Source organism: Palaemon carinicauda, chromosome 3 (genome assembly GCF_036898095.1).
Source record: "Palaemon carinicauda isolate YSFRI2023 chromosome 3, ASM3689809v2, whole genome shotgun sequence".
Taxonomy (NCBI): Eukaryota; Metazoa; Arthropoda; class Malacostraca; order Decapoda; family Palaemonidae; genus Palaemon; species Palaemon carinicauda.
Window position 1 is genome coordinate 197,935,555 of NC_090727.1, and position 6,927 is coordinate 197,942,481.

Below are 6,927 nucleotides of genomic sequence, written 5' to 3' on the forward strand. Positions count from 1 at the left end.
GAAAGAGACGTATGTGGTAAATAAAATAAATATTTTATTTGAAATTTGCATGGAAATATGAAAATTTATGTACAATAATAAAATAAAATAATAGACATAGATATGGTAAAAGATGGTGATGCAGAATCTGAAAGGGAAACAATCTTTTCTGTAATCACTAGTTCCTGAGGAACGCCAGTCTTTTAAATCAAAATACACTTCATGTCCGAGAACATGTGGCACACGTGTACGCATCTATGTCGTTTCCCCTTGGTTAAGGACAGTCCATTAATGACACTAAGTGTCCCTTGAAATCACTATGTATCGCACTAGGGTCAACACAGGCACCCGTTTGAGTTAAAGTCCCGAAAATCTCACTGTCCTACGCAGCACTAAACAGCAGGTTTCATCACACTACCTGCTGCCACCACGAATCATTTGACTTATTGCACCTGCTTCGAATAGTGTTTGAAGAACACTCTAGGGGACTTCCAGCCTGTGAAGGATCGGAGGCTTTCGAAGTCCATTCCTTGGAAGAAATTTAGGGAAGAGGCGACTTTCCTGGGATCATGACCTGCGGGTGTACTGTCGAGATCTGCTCTGTGAATGAAGTTGGTGATTTTCGCTCTAAGTTGTTTTAGTGACAGGTCGCTGCCCGACGTTTCTCCTTTGAAAAGCTGTCCTCCCCCAAAGTCAGAAGTTCTTCGAAGATAGACCTTAAGACTCTCCACTGGGCATAGAGAGACATCTTCCTTCAGGGGGCAGATTCTCCAAGGGCCCCATCTTTTGGTGGGAAGTTAATTTTTAGCGAGAAACGTGGGGTCGGGGAAGAGGGTAAGTTCCCCCGTGTCGGCGAACTGTATCTGGCCCTCTTCTCTTGATAATGCCACTATTTCACTGACTCTGGCTCCCGAGGCGAGAGCAAAAAGGAAGATTACTTTCTGAGTCAAGTCTTTCAGAGGGCAAGAATCATTGTCCAGGCTAGAGGCAAAATGAAGCACCTTATCCAGGGACCAGGTGATGGGTTGCGGTGGAGGTGCTGGACGGAGTCTAGCACACGCCTTCGGGAGTTTATTAAAGATCTCGTTGGATAAATCTATTTGGAAGGCGTATAGAAGTGGTCTGGTCAAGGCCGATTTGCAAGTGGATATCGTATTGGCTGCCAAGCCTTGTCCATGAAGGTGAATAAAGAAGGACATGCAAAAATCTATGGAGATTTCCGTAGGATTTTTTGCCTTGACGAAGGATACCCACTTCTTCCAGGATGATTCATATTGCCTTCTGGTAGACTTTGTTTTGTATTCCTCTAGGAAGTCTAAACTTTTCTTCGAGATCCCAAACCTTTTCTTCACGGCTAGGGAGAGAAAATCATGAGATGAAGATCCTTGACTTTCTTTAAGATGAAGCGAAGACAGTCGACTTCTGCACCTGTTGGGACAGAACTGGGCCCAGCAGGGGGATCAGCTTGGGCTGTAGCTCCAGGACTAGGGGGAACCAATTGCTCCGGGGCCACTTGGGAGCCACTAGGGCTGCTGTCCCTTTGAAGGTTCTCAGTTTGGAGAGGACTTTCAGCAGAAGGTTGGGTGGAGGGAACAGGTAAATCTTGGACCATCTGTTCCAGTCCAGGGACATGGCGTCCACTGCTTCCGCTTTGGGGTCCTCGTAAGGGGCCACATATCGAGGAAGTTGCTTGTTGTCGCTCGTCGCGAAGAGGTCGATCTGTAGTTCCGGGACTTGACGAGAGATGAAGGAGAATGATCTTGCGTCTAGGGACCATTCCGACTCTATGGGGTTTGTCCTCGATAGAGCGTCCGCCGTCACGTTACGGAATCCTTGTAGGTGAATTGCAGACAGGTGCCACTTCTTCCTGTCCGCTAGGCGGAAGATGGGTAATAGCACCTGATTTAGGTGGGGCGATCTCGAGCCCTGATGATTGAGATATCTGACTACTACCGAGCTGTCCAGAGTTAGACGGATGTGTATCGAAGGACGCGGGGATAATTTCTTCAGGGTGAGAAGAACCGCCATGGCCTCCAAGTTGTTGATGTGAAACGTCTTGAATAGGGGAGACCATGTTCCTTGAACTTGTCGTTGATGGGAGTGGCCCCCCCAACCCTCCAGAGAAGCGTCCATGTGGATGTTGAGCGATGGAGGTGGAGGTTGGAGAGGGATGGATCTTTTCAAGGTCCTTGCTTCTGGCCACGGGCTTAGCAGGGAGCGAAGCCTGTTTGGTAGGGGTCTCTTGAGGTCTCTTCGAGCGACGGATGCGTTTCGTCTCCAGATTCCTGATGCATCTTTTAGCTGTGCTCGTAGCACTGGGTTTGTCACTGAGGCGAACTGTAGTGAGCCGAGAACTTGCTTCTGCTGTCGTCTTGAGATCCGTTTGGATTTTAGAAGTCTTCTGACAGACCCTGCTATTTCTTTCCTTTTCTTTAGTGGAATGGAAAGGCGGTGTGATTGAAGATCCCAATGGATTCCTAACCATTGGAACTTCTGAGCTGGAGCGAGGCGAGACTTCTTGGTGTTTATTTTGAAACCCAGATGTTCCAGGAACTGGGTTACTTTGCTGCAAGCTTTCAAACACTTTTCTGGCGAAGTCGACCAGACCAGCCAGTCATCGAGGTAGGCCATTACTTGGACGCCCTGAAGGCGTAGCTGGTGGACGATCGTGTCTGCTAGCTTGGTGAAGATTCTCGGAGCCACGTTGAGCCCGAAGGGCATGGCTCTGAAGGCATAGCTTCTTCGATTGAGCTGGAATCCTAGGTAAGAGGAAGCGTGGTGGTTCATTGGGATGTGCCAGTAGGCATCCACCAGGTCTATTGAGACCATGTAGTCCTTGTGAGGCAGTAGGGCTCTTATTTGTTGAAGAGTCAGCATCTTGAATTTGTTGTTCGCAATGAACTTGTTGAGGGGGGATAAGTCGAGAATGACTCTGAGTTTGTCTGAGTCCTTCTTGGGAACACAAAACAGTCTTCCCTGGAAAGACTTGTTCAAGAGTTCTAGGACATATTCTTCCAAGAGGGGGGTTGATGGCTGGAAGAATTGGTGGAAGGTTGGAAGTGGTTGTGTCCAGCTCTAACCCAGTCCCTTCTTGATGATGCTGTGTGCCCAAGGATCGAAGGTCCAGCGATCCTGAAAGTGGCGGAGTCTTCCTCCCACCGAAAGCACTTCATTGCTTCTGGTTTCCCAAGGTCTTGCCACCTCGGCCGCTAGCTCCCCTTCCTCCTCTGCCCCTGGAGGGGCGGCGAGAGGAGTCTCTGCCTGAGCCTCTACCTCTGGGACGAAAGGTAGTTGACTGACGCTCGTAGGCAGGGGTAAAGGCCGGTGATTGTGACACCACCGGTTGGGGGACCAACTGAAAGGTCTGTTGCGGTTGAGTGACTACTTAGGGAGTAGCGGGAGCCGAAAAATGGCGTTTTTGTTGACGCTGCTGGGGTCTTGATTTGGAGGATTTCCTCTTAGGCTGAAGGCCTTTGTCCTGAGAGGATTTCCTCTTTCGTGACATGCCCCATTTGTTGAGAAGGTTCCGATTCTCAGAGGCGGCTTTATCGACGATCTCTTTCACCAGAGCAGAGGGAAAGAGATGCTTACCCCAGATGTTGGAGGAGATGAGTTTCTGGGGTTCGTGTTTCACTGCCGCGTTGGCAAACACGAACTCTCTGCAGATTCTTCTGGCCCTGATGAAGATGTACAGGTCCTTCATCACAGTCACTAGGTGAGTTTTGGCAAGAACCATATAGAGGTCTGGGACTCTAACGTCCCCGGCCATGACCTCGAGCTGAATCTGGTGAGACAGGGAGGCAGCCAGTCTCTCCTTGGTCTCTTGCTCCCGACGAAGAAGGTGGTCATTCAATTTCGGGAGGTCCTCGTTGAACTGACGTCCAGCTACGTCAGGGTCCAGCTTCCCAACCATGAAGATGAATTGGATATCTTTCCAGAACTTGTCATCGGGGGGAAGGGCGAGGGAGAGAGGCCTACACTCCTCCAGGGTAGGACAGGGTTTTCCTTCCTCCACCACCTTCATGACCGCATGGAAGGCCTTTTCCACGAAGGGGAAGGAAGCGGAAGGGGGAGCAAGAAAGGACGGGTGCTTCTTGCTCAGAGCCGGCATTTTCGAGTTAGTAAAACCGCGGCTCTTCAGGCAATCTGCCAGTAAAGCTTGGGCCTTTGAGTGATCGAAAACGATCACCTCTTTGGGCTCAGTCTCCTCCTTGGAGGCCGGTTCGGTCTTAAGTCAGACGTAACAGTCCAGGTAAGCTTCGAAATTAGGGAAGAATTCCACTTCTTCCAGGAGGATAGACCCTAGCTTGTCATTAATTAATATTTTGCCAGTTGTGATTGGCATATGCTCGGCGTACCTCCAGGTGTTGGACTCCGAGCAGGAAGGAAGGTCCTTAACCGAGATCTTCGGTTGCCTCAATTCCATGAAACGGCTTGTAATCTGGGCGGAATGCTTGCTAAGCTTCTCGTCCATTAAGGCCACCAATACCCGGATGGCATCTTCGGTGGCAGGCAGCAGGGGCTGCGGTGCGGTGGAGGTAGAGGGGACTGGCTCCTCGACCACTACGGGAGCTGCCGGAGGTGGAGGGGTGACCTCGCCCTTCGAATAAGGGTATTCCACCTGATCCTCTTCTTCCTCCGGATCCTCGCCCATGAGGGTCCTCTCGGTGTCGTCTGACACGTCCGACATCTTCTCCACCTCGTCTAGACTACACTTGCTAAGCGTAGTCTTGATGTCCGGTTCTACGGTCACTTGAACCAAGGGGATCTGATCCTGGGGATCACAGAATCTGCCGACGCTTTCGGGAAAAGGATGGCCCTCATCTTCTTGTTGGGGAGATACGGCCCGGCAACGTTTTTCTGGAAACCGCGCACCCACCTGCGCAGTTTCTCTCGAGCATTGTCCCTGGCTTCTAAGGAAGGGGGGTTGTCGAACCCCTCGTCGAGGAGGCCTTTGCAGACTGGGCAGGACACTGGATCCCAGTACTTGAGGTTGCCCTTCTTTGCAGTACAGGGGGCGTGGGTCCGACACGCACCATGCCCGTAAAAGTCCGGGCGGCGAACCGAGCAGAAGGGGTTCTCACACTTCAGGTACTCCTCCTGTAAAAGAAAGAGAACATGAGTACATGGAAATAGAGTCATGACTTACATTACTCTTAAATTAAGATTCCTTAATCTAATTCTTAAACTTAGAATTGTGTTATGTGAGCTCCGGATAGGTGAGCTAGAAAAGAAGTAGGAAGACTCATACTTGTGAATCCCGTCCAGCCAGGTACCGCGACCTTTTCTGCTGGCAATTCCTTATAACCTGAGGTTATAGGAGAGGAAATAATATCCCTATGGGGAAGCCAGACTAGGCTTCCTTATATAGGAATTGTCTGCAGAGTAGAGAAGGTCTGAAATCGTTCAGAACCTAGATAAAGGAGGGGAAAATAGGATAAACCCCTCAATATTTGGGAAGGTCCCGGTAAGAGACTGCACTGAGAAGCACAGAGTATGCTGGAAACACTGTATTGTACACTCATACAGCTCAGACACTGTCTTTAGGGTATGAAATAGCAAAGAAGATCAGTCTGGCTATATGGATGTATAGGTCAACTGCTGGCAAGGCGCCAGCAGCTGGGGGGAAGGGGTGCTTGTCCCTGGAAGCCGCGGAGCCTTGCCGGAAAGCCGGAGGCATGGTCCGGCGGGAATAATCCATCAAGGCTACACACTGAGCAGCAGAGAGGTAGGAAACACTTATAGGGGCAACCGCCGGCAGGGCGGAGGCCTCCGGCTGTCGGCGATGGTGAACCTAACTGGGTACATAAGATGGAAGGTGTCTAAGAAGCCGACGGCAGTGGCGGCCGCGGAAAGGGGCGGCGGTCGCCGGCAGCGGCGGCAAGGGGCGGCGGCCCCCGGCAGCCGGCAGGCCGACGCCATAGTTGGTCCTCAGACAGGAAGTCCTATGAAGTAGGAAGGTCACCTGGGGTGCTGGCGGCTAGCGGCGGCAAGGGGTGGCGGACCCCGGTAGCCGGTAATCCTGAGATAGGAACGTCCTATGCAGTATGGAGTCACCTGGCGTGCTGGTGGCAGTCTCCGGCAGGCGGAGGCGGCAGTGGACCGGCACCATGATAGAAGAGAGAAAGATAAGGAGGGAAGGAGGAAGGGTAATGTTCGATACCCAACCGGCTTTCCTCCGGAAGGAGTGTACTCATGATAGGGGGGGGACACCCTATCATCCGACGGCAGGGAGCCGGCAGATGGCTGGATGCCTATGGTAATCCAAGGGAGGATCAGAGAACACTCTAAACAGGGGGGGGGAGGGTGATCTTCTGCCAGCAGGGCGGCCGCTAACACAACCCCATAGTTCGACTATGAGGGGGAAGTGTAGCAGAGCGGCCACCCAGGCAGGAGAGCGCAGCTTAACCTACAATTCTCCCTGAGGGGGAATTGTAGGACAGCGGACAGGGATGTGAAGGCAAGCTGACACAAAGGATAGAGTGGGGTAGGGGGGGAGGGGGTGAGGGGGCAGAAGGGATCGCGACCCTAAAGCTCCCAGAGGGTGGGGGAATCTGTTTTCTATACTACCCAGGCAGGAGAGAAGCGCTCTTCAACCCTAGGGTAGGTTAGCTCAGAGTAGGAACAGAACTGGTGTACTGTCCTAAACTATAATAAAACAGAAACCCCCAAGGCCTAACCTAAACCAGGAGATCTCCTCCTAGATTAGGTAAGGCTGGGGATGCATATCGCTAGGCTACAGGAGGAAGGGACGAGTCCCAACCAAGATCAGTCTAGGGGGGGAGGGCTAGGCCCCCCCACCTTCAGTCTCAGTCGATACCCCAAGGGAAAGACGTTCCTTACGGGTGGACTGGGATGAACGATAAGTACTCTGGGGTTCTGACCGAAATCCCCCCATACACTATGGGAGGGAAGAGGGAAGAACTACCTAGCCTAACCTACTCGAAA